The sequence below is a fragment of the Cupressus sempervirens genome, chromosome 8, assembly GCF_028749045.1.
Source record: "Cupressus sempervirens isolate cs-2001-9-10 chromosome 8, ASM2874904v1, whole genome shotgun sequence".
Taxonomy (NCBI): Eukaryota; Viridiplantae; Streptophyta; class Pinopsida; order Cupressales; family Cupressaceae; genus Cupressus; species Cupressus sempervirens.
Window position 1 is genome coordinate 698,511,577 of NC_143125.1, and position 21,792 is coordinate 698,533,368.

Here is a 21,792-nt window from a genome sequence, read left to right on the forward strand (position 1 = left end):
GCTGATTTTGATAATCAAAGGACACATTTACAGAAGATAATAATAAATCACTTGGACAAATATAGGAGTCAAAATTTCAAATTATTTCCTAGTGCCCTGGATAAGAAAAATAATTTAAAAATCAAAGAGGAATGGACGAAAGAACTTGATGATGCATTCTGTTTAAGAATGAATCATGTAGTAAATGAAACTGGGCATGCATGGTGGGCCACCACAACAGAGGAGATGGTGAAAGCCAAAATATTCTTTGATTCTTTAAAATAGGATTTCATTGATATTAATAATATGGCTGATTATGTAATTAAAAAATAGAAGTACATTTTGCAATTCAACTGGCCAGATAATGCATTATTTGACAGCTGGATGGCAGAAATGGCTTCTAGTGAACAATTGGATGCAGATGAAACTGAAAGTGATAATGTTCTAGATGAGGGATTCCAAACCACTAATACTATCATTTCTCAAAACCAATTAGAAGAAGAATACAAGAGAAGCCTGTCACTTTTAGTTACAAACCCAGGACCACAGGATGCTGATACGGCTAAAGAAGAAGACAAGATAGAAGTTGTTCCTGCCACCCAAGATAAAGATGAAGAAAGCCTATAGGTGGAAGTTAATATGCCATCATCAGAACAAGTTTTATCATTGGCTAATTTGGTAGTTACTTATATAGAGAAAATAGATCAATAACCAATCAGCAACATAAAATTGTATAACAAAAGCTGATTCACTTAAAAGAATGTTTTGGTCTAGGACATCTTCTATTACCCGCATTTTGTCATTTTGTGACAGGTGTATGTAAATATTCTTTGTAAAGGACACCTATCTTTTATTTTAGCCTGAAGCTTGTTGCATCTCACACTATTTAAGTGAGATTCCAAGGCTAAAGAAGGGTCTAAATTCTATTTTTCTAAGTGATATGATTAGTCTGTCTTTGGTCCAAATTTTTGAAAGAAAGTTTATGATGTATTTTCTCTATCAATTCTCTGAGAATACATGAATATAGAATGAGGTGTGCTTCTTTCTGAAGGTCATTATAAGTCTATTGTAAATGATATATCATTTTCAAGGAAGATGAATACAAATTGTGAACTGTCCCCATATTATTCTTTTTTAATCTTGTCTCCTTTCAATTACTTGGTTGTCTTGATATTGTATAAGTAAAGGCTTGTGCAATTGAATGCAATCTAGTTAGGTTGTATATCTATTTATCATTGTTGTTAATTCAATGGATTAAATAAAAGCTTTGATGAATGTGATAAGGTTTCTTTAGTAGTGGAAAGGATTTTGAATGATGAATTCTGATAAGAATTACTGATAGAATTTGTTGTAAGGCAACAAATTATATTTGAGAGCTTGCTATAGACTTTGAACCCCCAATGGATTAGGCACTGATCAAACTGATTCAACTGAAGGAGAGATATATCATAAATGGTTATCAAAATGCAGCATTAAATCAAACTTTACTTTTATTTCCTATAGATCTTCAAAGTTGGCCAGCACTTGTCTGCATGGAATGTTTTAGCTTCAATTAGCCACTATTGTTAAAACATCTACAGATCTATAGAAGAATTCTTGGCCATATCTATTTTATGGGATGTGTTTACCAAGTTAGTAAGAATTATGTATATGTTTGAGGATCTTGAAATGAGAATCATAATGAAACTAAGAATAATCCTCATACAGTTGTTCCAGTTTTGAATCATCCCTGGGTATACCCACCCTAGTTTTGGAGAGCCAAAAGAGTAGATAACCATGTGTGATTTTGTTGAAGTTGGGTCCAAATACTTTACATATGCAATTTTTAATAAGAATAGGCTAGTCTTTAGATTGTGTATGTACTATCATTCTGGTATTAAGCATTTTGTCGCTTAGTAGTTTTAGTACTTTTTAAAACACCAACAGTTATGATAGTAATATGAACTATAGAATCAGTTAGAGAGAATAGATAAAAGTAGTGAAAGCATGGAGCATACATATATAATTAGGAGGATCAAGAATTTATTGGGAAAGAGAAGATAAAACATTAAGAAATAATGTGTTACTTGAAGGATCATGGTGTTGAATCATTTTGATAGGTGATATAGAGAAAATGTCTTTAAGATTAATCCTAGCAGACTTTTTGCAAATCCTTTAATAGTGTGCTTACTTTATTGTGTGTCAAAATTCTCTATCCTAGTGAGACCTAGTAGCCCTTTTAGCCTTTGACAGGGAAGACTTTTCATAGGGTAGATCATGGATTATGATCAAACAGTTGTAACCTTAATTGGGCATACATTTCAATTGCAATAGTGAAGATTTGTCAGTGTCATCCCCACCCAAGCTTTAACTTCTTGTTGGAGCATTTTTGGGTAACCAAATTTATTTTTTCATGTGTTAAATTTTCCTTCTGCTATGGATGTTATGATATATTTATCTATTTAAGTTTACATGCTAAATGATGAGATGTATGTGTGGTGAATGTTTTATAGTTAAATTTTCAAAGCACTTATTAACCCCCCATGCCTCTCAGAATTTACTTTCCCATTTTTATTTCCACTAATTTCTATTAGAGCCTTGTTCTCTTGAAAGAAATTTTCACAACTTTGGAGGTAATATCTTGAAGATGAAAGTCTACAAATTGGTAAAGGTTATTGAATACTAGAAGCTTGAAATTCATCTTGTCCTACAATAATATATTGAAGCAAGAGATGAGTTGAAGCACTCATTGAAGAGAATGAAAGAGATGGTTATTCAACAAGATGACACACAATACAAAGAGGTTGACTCCACTAGACTATTTGCATAAGGAAACTGTAGAAAGTCTCATGAAGCCATTACATATCTGATACAAAAGAATTGTGCCCTAATAGGAGAAGTTAGAAATATCAAAAGGGAACAAGAAGAACAATCAATACTATTGTGTGAGACAATTGAAAGGAAAAAGAAAGTTGAAGAAGACCAACCCATGATTGAGGAGGACAAAAGAGTATTGGTAAATAGATTGAAAGAGAGGACATTAGATGTACACAATCTTTCCAACATGTAATTGGCTATAATGAATCAAATGATGATTAAAAACCATGAATTGATTGGAAAAGATATTGAGATCACAACCTTGAAGTCATAGAATGACCTTCTATAGAAAAAATTAAGAGATGAAAGAGAAAATCATAACAAGCCAACTGAAGCCATAAAATATTTTAAATATTTGTTGGAGTCACTAAGACCTAACAAAGATACTACTGGATTGGGATATACCTCTATAGAAGAAGGAGAATTATTTAGGAGTGGTGAACAAAGGGGAAACAAAGGTAAGCAGAACAAACCCACTTTTCATAATTGTGGTAAATTAGGCCATAAATCTAATGCCTATAGGAGAAAAATTGTTTATCAAAGATCTAAGATCAAATATAGAGGAAATTGCCACAGCTGTAACAAAAAAGGACATCAGGCACATGAATATAGGACCAAGACTAGAAAACTCAAATGTTTCAAGGATATTGTTACAATTGTTAGAAATATGGACACAAGGCATATGAATGAAGATCCATGCCTAAATGGTCATCAAAAATCAAGTTAAGGTAAATCACAATGGAAATTTTTATGATTGGGATTTAAAAACAAGGTACAACTGTCTCTATTATTAAGAATATGGTCATGTTCTTGAGAATTTCATTAGAACACATTTTAGAGGAAACTACAATAGATGGTTACATGTGACTACATGCTTTAGTTGTTCAAAGACTAGTCATATCAAAAGAAATTCTCCAACAAGGTCACCTACACCGAGTAGTGAATTCAATAAGGGAAAGAGAAGGTTTCTATTGAAAAGATAAAGGTGCACATAAAAAAAACATGGAAGAAGAAAGAATATTGTAACACATCAAGTACAAATGAGGTCACTTCATCTAATGGATCAGGTGATCACATCATCCCCAACTAGGCAATCAAGAGGTATGCATAGGACTAATTTCTTGAAAGTTATATTATGCATCAGTTCCAAGAATCTAAGATTTGAAAACATTATATATGCATGAATTAAGATGCAATATCTTGGTTAGAACCTAGAAGAAATCTATAGTTTTCTATGTTGGTGTCAAACATGGAAAGTTTCATAGTTGTTTCTGAGTGATGGAATTATGTTAGTATTGGTCAAGCTCACTATGGAATCTAAGAATAATGGAAATCATGTATAAAATGAGTGATTATGAAATCTTATGATAATTGAGCTTATTGTTGTATAAGAATTAAGCATTTATTGCCAAATCTTAAGGGTTATATAGTCTATTTTTGACTCATTTGCATTCATTAGAGAATGAAGAGAGAGAAAAGAGGATGAAGGCAAATTGAAAAAGAAGATTCAAGTGTTTGTTAACTGGATTTAGCTGCTACTTCTCATCATTCATTATGTTTTAAAGGAATTTTACTAGTGCTAAGTTATGCTATTTTATTTTTTGCAAACCCTAGTTACTTGAAATGGCATCTAGCTCTTTTACAAGAGTTAAGAAGGAAAAGAATTTGCTAATCTTAAATTGATTAGTAATGAAATTAGACAACCACCCTTCTGAGCTATTCTTGAGATAGCATATAAAGGAGACTTTTCAAGTGTTCTATTAATGATACCACCAAATGTTTTGATAATACAATATGTTAGATGTTGTTATATTAGAAAGATTGGAGAATTAGGAGACATGGAGATAAGAGATACCTATAAAAAACTATATGATAATGGATTTTTGAGGGAAGAATATTAAATTGTTCAATGAAAAGAGTTAAATCATGCCCCAGATTTTCCTCAAGTTTTTAAGACAGAATGGATATACATTATTTTGATCCATGTACATGAAAATTATATTTGGTTGAAGAATAGACCTATTAAGATCACTAAAAGGATTATCAATTGAGTATCAAGGTATCCTACCCTTGATAGACCTAATCCACCATGTGTAGTGTTGCAAAGGAGCTAATTAAGAAGAATATAGGTGCGAGATGGAATAAAAGAGGGATGCCTATTGACAAAATCTCAGACCCCCTAATTTCTTTTGTAGTAAGAGAGATTTCTCACAAGTTCTTTTAGCCTAGCAGACTGAACAATGTATCCTATATGGAATTTGATTGGGGTTATAAAATAGTAAAAAAAAATCACACATATGACCTTGCTAAGTTACAACTTCAGAAACTATCTTAAAACTTGGAGGCCATAAGGAAAATAAAGAGTGCACAATGCAAGTTTGGTTCTCTACTAGTCTCAATATTCTTCTATCTGTTGAATAATTTTGCAACATTTGGTCAAGTAGTGTGGAAGACCAATAAGCTAGTGACACTACATATTGTAGAGCTCATAGATTAGCTTGGAGACAATTTTGAATTAGAAATGACAAACTTTTTTGATGATTTCATGAAATCAATGAAAGAAAGGTTAAGAACATTAGTATGAATGATGATGATACTACATTGGGGGAGTATCTTAAGCATTGGAGAGTACTGATATATTGCATTAATGACTATGTTTATTTGATTTCAACATAGTAGTATTTCTATGAAGACTAGGATAACTGCAGTAAAAAAAATCTTACTAGTATGGACAATGGTTTAATTGTTTGGTGATGTGTAGTTAAGGGCATGTTCCAAACTATGTCCTGATGATGTGGTTAGGTACATAGAGTCTAACTCGGTGGTGTGCAAAAGCTACACTTGATTTACTATGAGTAGTGCAAAAATAGAGTATTGAAGAATAATTTTGTAATGATTGATTGCTATCTTTTATCTAATATTTAATGAATAAGTGTGTAGTAACATAGTGATACAAGATAGTCATGTGGTGTTGTTAGTGTGTGTGCAAGCCCCGTTATCATACATGTAAAGTTTTGTATAGACTATGAGTTGAAAGTGCTATTGTTATTGTGAATTAATTAATTATCTTATTTTTTTTTATTGGGAAATGCTTGAGGTAGAGTCAAGAAATTATTATGAAGATATGGTATAAATGAAACATGTTTTCCTTATTTATAAAGAGTGTAAATGTACTTGTTATTGGAGTAGCAGCCAACCTTGCCCTTTGAGATTTGTAACTTAACCACCTCCTATGTTATATAAGTTTAGTTGTTGTATCCAACATAAACAAGTCAATCTTTTGGTGCAATGACAACTCTAGCTTGAAATAAATATCATTAGAGCTTGGTCATAGGTTTGAATCTCCTTGGGTAATGATGAAGGGGGAATTGTTGGACTAACCACCAGCCTTACCCTTCAAGATTCATGGCATGGCTTAATCGCCTTCTATGTTATATAAATCTAGAGGTTGTATTAGGCATTATTAGGTTGGTCTTTTGGTGTAGTGAAAACTCTAGCTTGTAACACTTGTATGAAGAGGGATGTGAAGTAAAGTTACAAAGTCCAAAATGGAGCAGAATGCTTACTAAATGTGAATAAGAGATTCAAGGGATTATTGGATGCACTATATGAGACTTGGTTAAAAGATCTCAAGGAGAAAAAGTCTAGTTAACAATATAGAGATAGAGGAAGGAAATATATTTCAGTTCTATTATTCTACAAGGAATAATATAGAGATCATTTTTTTAGTGAGTTCATTGGTGTTAACCTTGGAAGCTATTTGGACAGTGGGTCTAATTGTCTTACACAACTCTTAATAGGGTTGGAATCTCCTACTAGGGGTCCAAAGTCTTGTAACAGGAACTCATATGTACTAAATGTTGTAATAGACTCCTAATAGGGTCTATTCTCTAGCAAGGAATCTTTATATTAGTACATCATCTTATGGGTACCATCCCCACCAAGGTTTTCCTTTTGATCAAGGGTTTCCCTAGTTAATGTATCTGGTTTTAATTGTTAATGAGTATCTTGTTGTGATTTCATTTGATATTAATCACATGGTTAAATTTGTTTAAGGTTGATGATTGTGATAATATTTGGATAATTGATTTATTCCCCCTCCTCTCAGTTATATCAATGGATTATATATTCTAACAATTGGTATAAGAGCATCAGGTCCTTGAAGACAATTCTTATCAACTTTGGGAGATCAATGATGAATATGTTCATGGAAGGATAGTCCAAGATTTGATGGGTCGAATTCTAATAGTTGGAAGGAAAATATGAAGACTCATATGTTGTGCATGGGTCCAGGGCATTGGCTTTTGAAGAAAACTAAGAAGATAGTTATCAATGAAAGAAAGCTAGAGGAATGTAGTGAGGTGGAAAGAGATATGTTTATGTATAACATGAGAACTAGAGAAGCCCTACTACTAGCTATTCTAGAGAATGAATATAATTAGGTAGAAACATTTCAAACATCTTATGAAATTTGGAAAGAATTAGAAGTTACTTTTGAAGGTGATGATCATACAAAAAGAATGAGATTTCAAATTTTGATTTATTTATTTTAAAAAGCTAAGATGATGGAAGATGAATCTATAAGATGTTATGTTGGTAGAATATCAAAATATGTTGCAGGAATCCAATCTCCTGGTGGAAATAAAGAAGATGAAAAGGCTATATGGAAGATCTTGAAAAGTTTTACAGCACTGTCCAAGAAAACAACCCTTGAATGATTCAACTTTTAATACCATGCACCAAAGATTTCACAAAGGAAACATTGCTTGGAATATTAAAGTTTTCAAAAGTAGAATTGAGATATTCTAGAGAACTAGCTAGAGTTGACATAACCTTTAGTACTCTGAACATTTGACCTAACATGTCAAGAAGTGAAAGCACAAGAGGATTTTTTTCTAGTAGAAGTAGATCTAAGGAAGATAAGAAGATTGAAGAAGGAATAGTACTTTTGGTAAAAAGAGAAAAAATGGTAAGAAAATATTTAAATGTTGGACTTGTGATGAATATCTTCATTATGCATCTAAATGTCCTAAAAGAGAGAAAAGGTACAAGGGAAATTTTAAGCCTAGAAGAGTAAATGATAGAAATTGTTTGCATGCTAATAAGGATGAAGAATCTAATGAAAGAGGCCTAAGAGAAAGTGATGATTAATTAGGATTTGTGGTTATCAAGGAAGATGGTCTAGATAGAGAAATTAGATAAGAAAGAGCTTTAGGTTCCTAGGTTGAAAAGAATTCAGACTAGATAATTGATAGTGGTTATTTACATCACATGACTGGTACTTGAATAAATTTGTTAAATTTAGAAATTATGATGGAGCTATTGTTAGGGTTGGTAATACTGTAGCATGTCACATTACAGGGATTGGATCCATTATTTTAAATGGAAGGACTAATATCGATAATGTTTATTTTATTGATGGCCTGAAACATAATCTATTGAGTTTTCAATAGTTGGTGGACAAGGGATATCTATTGTAGTTCATAGAGAAGACTTGCATTATCAAGGATAAGGACAAAAATATTATTGGAACTAGAACAAGGTCTAGATGTAATGTAGTTCAGTTAAATCATAATTAAATGACATGTTTTATTGCAAAAGTTTACAATAGTTGGTTATGGCATAGGAGATTTTGTCATATAAACTTTTACAATATTCTGAAGGTTAGTAGCACATTTGCAGTTAGAGATTTTCCTAAAATAACAAAGCCTACTAATGTTGTGTGAAAGAATGTATTTTGGCTAAGAAGAAGAAATTGTCTTTTCCTAAAAAGAAGTTTACTACCATAGAGAAGTTGGAGATCACTCACACATATATGAGTTATCCTTCAAGAACAAGAATATTATATGGTGAAAGGTACTTTATAATTTTTATTGACGATTTCACTAGAATGAGGTGGGTAGCATTTATTAAAGAGAAATCAAAAGATTCTAAGAAGTTTAAGATATTCAAAAATAGACTTGGGAATGAATTTGGTGTTAAGATAAAGTGTTTGAGATCAAATAGAGGAGGATAATTTACCTCTAGAGAGTTTAACATCTTTTGTGAAGAGAATGAAATTAGAAGAAATTTTTTTGCACCTAGAACACCTGGGAAAAATAGAATTACTTAGAGGAGAAATAAATCAGTAGAAAAAGAAGCTAGAGAGATGTTACTTGAGAATTATGTCTGAAAGAAATTTTGGACAAAAGTAGTTAACACAATAGTGTACACTTAGAAAAGAGTGTACATTAGGCAACGTATGAGCAAGACTCCTTATAATTTATGTTTGGTCATTCAATATTAGTAAAATATTTCATAATATTTGTAGGTAAATGTTACATTAAGAGAGATGATAACATTGGTAAGTTCAATCCTAGAAGAGATGAAGTTATTGTTCTCGGGTACTCATTAAAGAGAAAGGCATACAAATGTTCCAACTATAGAACTAAGACAATATTTGAGTGTGCAAATGTAAGAATTGATGAAAATTTTGGTACTAAATAAAATATGGTAGAGTATAATTGTGATAAATAAGAGGATAACTCAAGAATTGTTAGATAGAATATTGATGTTCTACTTGAGACTAAAATGACTTGCAAAATAATATGTTATTTTTTGAGAATAGAGAAGAAAAAATATATGAATCTAGTGTTGGTCTCAGAATGGTTTTGACAATTAAGTGTCAACACACTTAAGCTATTTTCTAAGTTCATGTTGAGCTAGCAATATATTCTAAGTGTAATATATTTACAAGTGTCAAGTTGTAATAGATGTCGATTCATGAAAGGTAGTAAGTGTCAAGTCATTCAGGTGCCAAGTAAATAGATAGTGCCAAGCAAGTGTATGTGTTGAGTAAATAATAGGTGTTGAGCAAGATAGAATTATAGTTAATGTCAAGCATTAGTAAATAGCAAGTGTTGAGTGAAATAGTATTGACATAAGAGTTTGTGCCTTCATAGACTCAATTGTAAATCATGTTGCATGATAGCTAATAGATAGATCTCGAAGCTTAGAGATAAGATCAAATCTATTTTGATTTTTTATGTAATCACCATGCAACCAATTAAATAATTTGAATGCTAAAGTGGAAAAAAAATATGAATCTTAGCCATAGATTCATACCTAACCCTAAGTCACGAAGCATATTAAGGAAGACAAAGCTCAATAATTTAGTTGTTGAATAGAGAGGAATGATAAGCTGAAAGAGAGTGAAGAATAAAAGGTTAAAGAGGACATTCAAGGTGATTTAGTAAAATAGAGGAATTGCAAGATCAATTAAGTAGAACAGAGTCTCAACACTTCACATAGAGTCATACTAGATGAGAAAAGATTAGATTAGAATTGATTGAATAGTGATCTGAAATGAACAATTGAGGATTGTAAGTAACCAAGTCAACTCTACTATACTCTCTAACAATTGTATCAGTAGAATGAAAATCCTATGGAGTTATTTTTGTTTAACAACCATTTTGTAAATCCTTTACTAGGGTGACATTCCAAGTGAATGTTTTGTAAATCCTTTAGAAAGGTACACTATTAATAGGGTGTTAGAGTCTTTAATAGGATAGGCCTCTCATAGGAAAACCATTGCTGATGGTCAAACTTTGTAACCTGAACAAGTTACATTATTGTTGTAGTGACAAGTTGTGGGTGTCATCCTGACCCTACTTTTACCTTCTCATTTTGGAGGGTTTCTAGGTGATCAAATATTGTGTCATCTATTTTCATGCTTTCCTTTACTTTCCTGTTATTTAGATATGTTACTTATATGTATTGGTTTTAGTTAAAAGTTTTATTGGTTAAGCTTTGTACTTCTTATTCAAGCCCCCTCTATGAATTATACTTCCCACATGTAAATTCAAAAAATTGGTATCAGAGCTAAGTTTTCATAAGGAGAAGCTTTACAGCTTGGAGAAAAGATTTAGAGATGGAGGTTTACAAGCTTGGGAAGATTATAGAAAACTAGGAGATTGAAATACATCTCATTCTACATTCTCTGGAAGAAGCTAGGGAAGGACTGAGGAAACCCACAAAGAGAAGATGAGAATGATACACAATACCAGGAGATTGACACCACAAAAGTGTTTGCTAGTAGAGACTCAAAGAATTTTAATGCAAAAATTGTAGACCTAATGGAGAAGAATAGAGGTCAAGTAGAAGATATCAAAACTCTCAAGATTGAGCAAGAATCACAAGACATGATGCTATGTGAAGAAACTAAATAGAAGAAGAGAGTCATTTAAGATAAGGCCATGATACATGATGACAAGAGAAATCTAGCCAATAGACTAGAGGACTAGTCAATTGAGTGTGCAAGAGTTTTCAACATGCAACTAGACACCCTAATCCAAGTGATGAATGTCAAAGAAATTGATATTACAACACTAAGGTTGTAGAATGAACAACTACAAAATGATCTAAGGAGAGAAAAAGAAATTGTAGAGAGCTTTAATAAGCCCAATGAAGCCATCAAGTATTTTGAGCAACTACTGAAGTCTCTAAGATCTAGCAATTACACATGAGGACTAGGCTATACTAGCACTAAAGAAGGAGAATCATCCAAGAATGCTAAAGAAAGAAGTGACAAAGGTAAGAACTCGAAACCCACTTGTCATTTTTGTGGTAGGAAAGGGCATACTACTAATGTGTGCAGGAGCAAGAATGTCAATCAACATGACAAACCTAAAACCATGGGTCATTGTCATAAGTGCAATAAGAGAGGACATCAGGCACATGAATGTAGGACCAAAACTATTAGGATACAAAGATTTGATGGTCACTACTACAACTGTCAAAAGTATGGACATAGAGCATTTGAATGCAAATCCAAGCCTATGTGGTCACCAAACCAACCATCAAAGAAAAAATGTCATGGACATCACTATAATTGGGACTACAACACTAGGAAAATCTATCACTACTAAATCAAGAATATGGACACATTCCTGAGAACAACATAAGAAAACACTTTAGTGGTAACCACAATAGATGGTTAAGTCAAACCACTTGTTTCAGTTGCCTAAAGACAAGACACATTAGAAAGTATTGCTCAACAAGGTCAAAGGCACCCAACTCTAAGTTCAAAAAAGGAAAAGGGAATGTTGATGTTGAACATATTAGAGGAGAGATGAATAAGACATGGAAGAAAAGAGATGGAAGAAACACGTCTAATGGAGGGATCACCTCACCTAAAAGGTTAGGTGGTCACACTTCATCCAAGTAGGTAAAAGAAGTTATGATGAACTGATATACAATTCTTTATCATACATTAGTTCTTAGACAAGTTAGTACTACAAAGGATATAAATAGCATGAATAAAGATGTAAGCTAATGAAGGAAAATCTAAAGTTAAATCTTGAAAGTTTTCATATTGTTGCTAAGTATAAAAATTTACCTTTAGATGCCGAGTTGATAAAAATACTAGTGGAAGCCAAGTGATTAGTTATTTTCAAGTAAAACTATGCTAGTTGATGTTGAGTAAGGGTAAATCCTTCAGCTGTCAAGTGAAGTAAAAATCATGTTGATGCTATGTAATGCAGGAAAATGCATACGATTCGAGTATCTAGCTATATGAACAATAAGCATTTAATGATAGGTATTTAATGGTATATGTTTTATTTTTCAATCATTTTCATCATTTGAATGTAGAGAAAACAAAAAGTAGAGGGAGGAAGTGATTTCTAGAAAAGGCAAAGCATTTGAATAGACTTGAGCAGAGATTTAGAGTAATTTCATTGATTCAAAGGTATTTATTTGAGTTTCTAGCCATGAAATCTTTAAATTTTTTAAAACCTAGTTTGCCAAAATGGCATCTAGCTCAAAAAATCCTAAGGATAAGTATCCTTTTGAGATTCAACTAGTTAGTAGAGAGGTTAAGCAACTAGAATTCAAGCCCATCCCTGAAGTAGCTTACAAGAACAACCTAGTCAGTGCACTATCCATCATTCCCCCTAAATTAATCATGGTTCAAGATGTTCACAAATGCTATAATTACAAAGTAGGAGGAATAGGAGACATGGAGATTAGGGAAGCCTACAATAAACCATGTGTCAATAGGGTGTTAAAGGAAGAATATGGCATAGTTGAGAAAAAGGGACTTATTTGTGCCCTAGACTTCCCTATAGTTTTAAAAATAGAATGGATTAGGTTAGTTTTGAGTAGAATACATGATGGATGCTTATGGTTAGGAGGCCTAGTAAAAGTAACTAAAAGGATCATTTATAGAGTTATAGGGTACCAAACCCTAGATCAGCCTAAGACTCTATGAAATGACTCCAAAGAGGTCATTGAAAGGAATACTAGAGCACAATGGAATAAGAGAGGCATGACTATTGAAACAATTAAGGATCCTCTCATATAATTTTTTGTCAAAGTTATCTCTTACAAATTATAACAATCAAGCAGATTGAATAGTGTGCCCTGCATTGTAGTTGATGTGGGATATAAGATTTTCAAGAAGGATAATACATATGACCTAGTTGAGTTGTAACTACAACAAATAATGGAGAACTTGGGAGCTATAAGAAGATCCAAGAGTGCCCAAAGAAAGTTTGGATCAATTCATATATGCATATTATTTTATGTTCAGAATGAATTTCCTTCCCTTGGCAAGATAAGTTGGAAAGAAATAGATCAATTGCCATAAAAATCAATGAATACATAGAGTAGATGGGGGAAAATTTTGAAACCATTTTGATGAGCTATTTTGAAGACTTTAAAAAGTCTATGAAATAGAGGCTTATTATACTTGTTTCCCTAGTTGAACAACATATAAATGATATTTATTTTTTGGTTGATATAGACTATGCCTAAATTCAAGCATTTGCACCAAGGATAAGATGGCTAAGGCCACTTGGTTATGAGATCAATATTGATGAGGCTTTGGCAAAAATAATAGTTTTACTTGTAGAAGAAGTAGATAAAAGTGCTAAACCCTTTGGCACTTATGATGTTGTCAAATCCAAGGTGGAGATGGAACTAAAGACATCATCATTTTGAAAAAGAAAGACAAATTGGTGAAGAAGCTAAAGGCCAAATTTCATGAAGGAACAATAGAGGGTGAGGAGGATGATGAAGAAGATGATGAGGAAGAAGGAGAATAGGATCAAGGCCCACTTGCCTTGACATAAAGCATGGGAGAAGGCATAGAGGAAGAAGGTTTTTAGGAAGAGCAAGTGGAGGAAGCACCTACTAAAGCACAACCAAAGAAGAGGAAGGCAAGCAAAAAGCTAGCTGCAAAGCCCAAGAAAGTTTCCAAGACAAGCCCTACTAAGCCCACTACAAGAGCAAGCACAAGGGTAACCACTCAGTGAGTCAAAGAATAGGCCAAGGAGAAGAAGAAGGTGACTGAGCAATAGGGGCTAGCAAAGAAGAAACTAAGAAGGAAATATGTTGCTCAACCTAACTTAGATGATGAGAAAATAGAGTCAGAGGACATAAGCCAATTGAAAGTGGTAAGTCATGCATCTAAATCTGATTTAGAAAACATTTGTGATAATATTAAGGATAATGCTGACTTGAGTGACTTAAAAAGTATTGAATTTAATAAACTTTTTAGAGATGAGAAAAATAGGGTGGAAGAATCTATCTACACCATGATGGCCAAGTTCAAGACAACTCCACTTGAACTTGATAATTCTAGACCAAAAGATTTATATTCAATTATTGAAAATAAACAGCATTATTGCCTCAACATGGAGAAGGAAATAAGAGAATCTACCTTAGCTAGACTAATGCTTTAGCTAGTAAAAGGTCAAATCACAAAGGCAAGAAAAAAGCATGGGAGAAAATTCTCTCCCAAATATAGAGCCTTCAACATACTTCAAAATAACATTGAAGATGTTGTAAATAAATCAATAAAAATATGGAAGTTGATATATGGATTAACAACAATGAAACTAGGAGAAAAGGATCCCCTTGAAGAAAAATACAATGAAGAAGAAGAAGAGAATTACAAGGAGGATGCAGAGAAAGAGACAAGAAAAAAGATAGTGGAGGAGACATAGAAAACAAATTTATACTTGCAAGTGATGAGGAGCAACAACAAGAATAGTGTTTGCAAAACACACAACTTCCACCCTTGATCCCTCCACATGATACCTCCACACTTGCAATTACCATAAATGTGCACTTTCACAGGTTGAACTAGCTAAGAAAATTGAGAAATTGAAGGAATTACTTGACAACATCTTCTCATTGTACACAAAACTATGTGATCCTTCCATCTTCACTCAAGAAACTAGCCAATGAATTATGAACTTAGAAAGAGACCTAAAGCTATCTAGTATGAACTTGCCAAGAGATCCAGCCTAGAGTGAGAAGAATTTTCACACTACACTTCACATTCAAAAAGAATTAGCTATGTTGATAACATATGAGGAAAACATCAAGGCCAAGCTAGTATAGATAGAATATTCCATAACCCCTCACATGGATATTTTGCAAAAGGAACTAGCCTATATAGAAAATGTGTTAAAGAAAGATCCCAATCTTTCCACATTAGATGGCTTAGTACACCTTATAGAAGAGACAACCATCTAGATTAAATCACTGGAAGTTGTACTACAAAATTGGGATGCTTCTCTAAGGATAGTAATGGAGGTAAACAAATCCTTTTTGGCCAAATATTTAGTTAGAGTATAGACCCTTTGACACAAGTGTAAAAAAGGGGGAGATACACTTTAAGGAGGAGAGTTAAAAAAGGGGGAGAAAATAGAAAATGAACTGGGAGAAAATAAATGGCCAAAAGGAAACTACAACTGCAAAGAAAGATATGTAAAAGGGGGAGTTAGAATAGAGTAGATAAAGAAAGAATGAAAAGGCAAGGCAATAATAAAGATTATCAAAATCAGTATGAGACAAATCTAGCATGAGAAGTTTTGGATACAAGAAAGGCATATCAACTTAGGGGGAGTTACAAATTTTGAAGTATATAGTTTTTCACAAAATTTTGATCAAATTTTGAACTTTTGTATATATGCCAAATAAATATTCTTATTATACTTGAGGGAGTCAGATATAGAATGTATAGTTAAGTGTTTTTGACACTCATGTCAAAGTGGGAGATTTTTGGTCTTAGAATGGTTTTGACAATTGAGTCTCAACACACTTAAGCTATTTTCTAAGCTTATGTCAAGCTAGAAATATATGCCAAGTATAACATATGTACAAGTTTTGAGTTGCAATAGGTAATAAGTCAAGAAAGATAGTAAGTGTTGAGTCATTTAGGTGTTGAGAAAATAGATAATGCTGAGAAAGTGTATATGTTGAGAAAATAGTAGCTGTTGAGCAAGATAGAATTACAGTTAGTACCAAGCATTAATAAACAACAAGTGTCAAGTGACACATTATTGACATAAGAGTTTGTTCCTTCACAAACTCAGTTGTAAATAATGTTGCATGATAACTAATGGATAGATCTCAAAGCTTGAAGATAAGCTCAAATCTATTTTGATTTCCTATGTAATCACCATGCAACCAGTCAAATAATTTGAATGCTAAAGAGGCAAAAAGGATAAATCTCAGCCATAGATTCATACCTAACCCTAAGTCACAAAAACCTATTAAGGAAGAAGAAGCTCAATAATTTAGTTGTTGAATAGAGAGGAATGACAGAGTGAAAGAGAGAAAAGAAACAAGGTTGAAGAGGACATTCAAGGTGATTTAGTAAAATAGAGGAATTGCAAGATCAGTAAAGCAGAACAAAGTCTCAACACTTCACATAGAATTGCATCAGATTAGAGAGGATCTTATCAGAATGGATTGAGTAGCAATCTACAATCAACAATTGAGGATTGTAAGTAATTTGGCCCACACATTCCACTATACTCTCTAACAATTTTATTAGAAGAATGAAAATCCTATGGAGTTAGGTTGGTTTAATAGCCATTTTGTAAATCCTTTAAGGGGGTGACATTCCAAGTGAATTTTTCGTAAATCGTTTAGAAAGGTACACTTTTAACAGGGTGTTGGAGCCTTTAACAGGGTAGACCTCTCATAGGAAAGACCATTGCTAAGGGTCAAACTTTGTAACCTTAACAATTTACACTATTGATGTAGTGATAAGTTGTGGGTGTCATCCCCACCCTAGTTTTACCTTCTCATTTTGGAAGATTTCTAGGTGATGAAATATTGTGTCATCTATTTTCATGCATGCCTTTACTTTCATGTTATTTAGGTAGTTACTTGCATGTATTGATTTTAGTTAAAAGTTTTATTTGTTAAGCTTTATACTTCTAATTCACCTGCCTTAACCCACCCACCATCTCCCCCTCCCCCTCCACACCCACCCCCCCAAAAAAAAAAAATAAAAATAAAAAATAGTATACTTCCCACTTGTAAATTCCAACATCTAGAGATGAGATAAGAGTTGAAAGTCAACTAAAACCTCTAGTAGAAATATGACAAAGAATCACCCTCCAAAGTAGATAATTGGAAGAAAATATAAATATGTGATGACAAGGAACAAAGTGGATGAGGAATTGTGTCTAATTTCTCAAGTAGAACCTAAAAAAGAAGATGAATCTTGTAAGGATGATCATTTGGTTCAAGTAATTATAGAAGAATTTGATTGGATTGAGAAGAATGAGACTTGGGAGTTAGTTCCTAGGAATAAGGACAAGAATGTGATACGAACCAAGTGGGTATTTAGGAATAAGATGAATGAACAAGTAGAAGTTGTGAGAAATAAAGCTAGACTTGTTCGCAAAGGTTACTCATACCAAGAAGGCATAAATTATGAGGAGACATATGCACTTGTGGCCAAAATGGAAGTAGTGAGAATGTTATTAGCTTATGAATCAAGTAAGAACTTCAAGGTTTATTAGATAGATGTCAAATCAGCTTTTATGAATTGAGAAATTGAAGAAGAATTCTACATTGATAAAACTAGATTCTCTCTAAGAGAAGAAAAAGAGATGGTATGTAGATTGAAGAAAGCATTGTATGTTTTAAAGCAAGCACCTAGAACTTGGTATGCAATATTCCATAGGAATTTAACTAGGTTTGGATTTATTAAATGTACAATAGATGGTAACCTATATTTGAGAAAATTTGATAATGCTTTTTTTTAATTCTAATATTTGTGGATGACATAATATTTGTAGGAAAGGATAAAGAAAGTGATAAGTTTTCTTAAGTGATGAAAAATGAGTTTACAATGAGCATGATAGGAAAGATGAAGTTTTTCATAGGACTATAGAATACATAGAGTAGAGATGGGATTTTCATTTCACAGTCCAAGTATCTAAAAGACTTGTTGAAAAGATTTGGATTAAAATGTTGTAAACTTGTCTATACACCCATAACATCTGGTCATAAGTTATATAAAAAAGATGAGACACCTACAACTGAGAATAAGAAGTATAGATTTATGATTGAAGGATTGCAATAGCCAACTCACATCATACCAGATGTAGAAAATGTAGTTGGAATTGTAGCTAGATTCCAAGCTGATCCAAAAGAGTATCATTCTGCAACAATGAAGAGGATATTCAAATATTTTAAAGGAATATTTGATTATGGGATTTGGTATAAAAGATCAAGTTATTTCAATTTGTGCACATTTACTAATGTAAATTGGGGAGGCAGTATGGATGATAGAAAGAGCACAAGTGGTGGATCATTATTAGTTTGAGGGAGATTGGTTTCTTGGTTGAACAAGAAATAAGACTATATTTCATAGAGTATAGTTGATGTAGAGTATGTTGCAGTGTCAAATAACTATAATCAAGTTATGTCGATGAAGAAAATGTTGAAGGATATTGGAATTGAGTTTATAGAACCTATTATCATTTATGATGATAACACAATTAGATTGAGTATGTCTAAGAATCATGAATTGCATTCTAAGACAAAGCACATATCCATTAAGTACCATGTCTTGAGAGAGAAGACAAGAGGAAAGGAGATAAGATTGGAGTATTTAAGTACTAAAGATCAAATTGCATATATATTTATGAAACCTTTGCTTAAAGGTAATTTTGAGTACCTAAGAGCTATGCTTGGGGTGACACCCCTACCTACTTTTGAGCAGATGATGCAAAGAGTGTATTAGTCTAGTGATACATAGCACTATGATTAGAATGGACTAAATTTTGATTCTTCCTATATGGGGTAGTAGTTGGAATGTACTAATTCATTAAGGAATCTTTGTATTTTGGTATTTTTTATTGAATAATATCTTTAGAGACTTGATCTAATTGAAGAGTTGAAGTAGTTGTAACAATTAGAATATAACAATTGTATAACAATCGGTATTTTTTATTTATTTGAGGCCTTTGAAAATGTTGGCAATGGGGGAGAGAATTTACATGAAAAAAATATCCCGAGTTATGGTGGAGAAGTGATATCTCTTTAGTGAGATTTAGAAAGATTCATGTAAAAGATACAAGAATGTACTTGATGTGCCCCTAATGTATTGTGAGATTTTTAGTGTGAAGTGAACAATTGATGTCTATCAAGAGAGATGATTTACATCCTATGTATTGATATGTTTTAGCATGTCAAAAATTGATGTTGGGTCTAGCAACAACTAGTCTAGAGGATTTCAGATTGATGAAGAGGATTTGAGATAACAACAATAGTAGCAGAGTACATTTTGGTATTTTTGGAACTCAGATGTTTTTAATAAGAAAAATAGGTTTTACTAGGATCTTGAAACCCAAAAGTTAATACAAGTCAAAGGGCTAAAAATAAGAAACAAAAGCCTAGCCATAGTACTATGGCCAACCAAAAGGCTAGGATGATAGACAAGAAAAAAGCCCAAAATAAAAAACTACAGAAGCTAAATAGTCTAAAAGATAGGTAATGAAAAACCTCTTTTACTCCTCTATCTTTCTTTCAAGCATGAATGTTAATGATAACGTTTTTCATCTATGTTTCCATAAATTCTAAAAGGGTGATATTTTTAGCATGAATGCTAATGATACTACATTGGGGGAGTATCCTATGCATCATAGAGTATTGATATGTTGCATTCATGATAGTATTTTTCATTGATGTTAACATAACAATATTTTTGTAAAGACTGGGAGAACTGCAATCAGAGGTCGTACTAGTACAAATAATGATTTGATTGTCTAGTAGCACACAATTAAGGACACATTCTAGACTATGTCCTAATTATGTACTTAATTTTGTAGAGTCAAAGTAGATGGCATGCAAAATTTACACATGATTTATTGAGAGAAATATAGAAATAGAGTACCAAATAATAGTGTTCTAATGACTGATTGATATATTTCATATAAAATGTAATGTAGAAGTGCATAGTCACATAGTGACATAAGATAGTTGTATAGTTATGTTAGTGAGTGTACAAGCCCTAGTATTGCACATGTGAAGTTTTGTATAGACTTTGAGCCAACAGTACTATTGTAATTGTGAATTAATTAATTATCTTATTTTAATTAATTTGAAAACCCTAAAAGATGACTCAATGAATTATTATGAAGATATGGTATCTAAAGGAAGGATGTTTCCCTTAAATTAAATAATGTGTTCATGTACTTGTGTCAAGTGGGATGTGAAGTAAAGTTGTGAAGTGAAAAAAGGAGTAGAATGCTTACTAAATGTGAGTAAGAGATCCAAGGGATTACTAGATGCTCAATATGAGATATGGTTACAAGATCTAAATGAGTAGAAGTCAAGTTGATAGGATAGAGATAGAGAAATTAAGTACATTTTAGTTCTATTATTCTACAAGTAAAAATACAAAGATCATTTTGATATTGGGTTCATTAGTCTTAACCTTGAAGTTGTTTGGGTTGTCGGCCCTATTGTCTTCCATAGCTCCTAATAGGGTTGGCACAACTCCAAACATGGTTGGAATATCCTTATAGGAATTCAAATTCTTCTAATAGGGACTCATATGTAATGAATGTTCTAAAATACTCCTAACAGGGTCTATCCTCTAACAAGGGATTTTTATATTAGTATAGTATCTTGTGGGTAGCATCCCCACCAGGGTTTTCTCTCTGATCAAGGCTTTCCCTAGTTAACATATTTTCCATTAGTTTTGTATGAGGATCTTTCTATGGTTTCAATTTATATTAATCACATGGTTAATTTTTTTTAAGGTTATGATTGTGATAATATTTGGATAATTGACTCACCCCCCCTCCCCTCAGTGATATCAGTGGACTATATATTCCAACAAAGAATACATTTGTCACTAGTGGAACAATATTAAAAGGATTTTTTTTTTCTAGTTCATGTAGATTTGACATATGTGTAGGAAAACATACCTAGGGTTAGATGGGTAAAGCCCTTTCCTTATGAAGTTAATGCAGATGAGGCATCTATAGCTATCACAATTCTACTCATGGAAGATGTTGATAAAAGTGTCACCTCATTTGGGAATCATGAGGAAGCTAAGTCTAGGATCACTATCAACTTGCAAACAACTTCAATAATAAGAAAGAAAAAAAATCTTGTGAAGAAGTTGAAGGAGAGATTTGACAAAGTTGGAGAAGAAGAAGAAGAAGAAGAAGAAGAAGAAGAAGGTGAAGATGAAAAAGAGGAAGAGCATGCCCAAGCCCCATTGGCACTCACTCAAGGACATTGAGAAAATGAGGAAGTAAATCTAGAAGGTTTTGAGGAAGAACCTCAACCAAATAAGAAGAAGAAAATGAAGGAAAAGGAGCCTAAAGTGGAGAAACCCAAGAAGCTTGTGAAAGTTTCACAATAGAAGCCAACAATACCTCCTACTAGGTCTAGCACAAGGGTAGCCACAAAACAAGTTAAGGAAGTTGAGAAGCCAAAGAGTAAAAGGACACTATACACAACATAGCTAAGTGAGCTTGATAAGAAGACACAAAAATGATTGAAGAAGAACTCAATGCCATGAGGCAAGTTAGATGAGGTGAAAATAGAGTCAGATGACATAAGTCTATTTAAGGTGGTAAGCTAAAATCCCTCCTCTGACTTAGACAATTTGTGTGACCATAGTAAGAAAAATGTAGATTTCTCTAGATT

General features: G+C 32.7%; 1 pseudogene; it reads left to right on the top strand.

Moving 5' to 3' along the window:
• Positions 1–372: 372 nt before the first annotated feature.
• Positions 373–21,792, top strand: part of LOC149544372 (DNA replication licensing factor MCM7-like) — a 139,197-nt pseudogene continuing 117,777 nt past the window's right edge.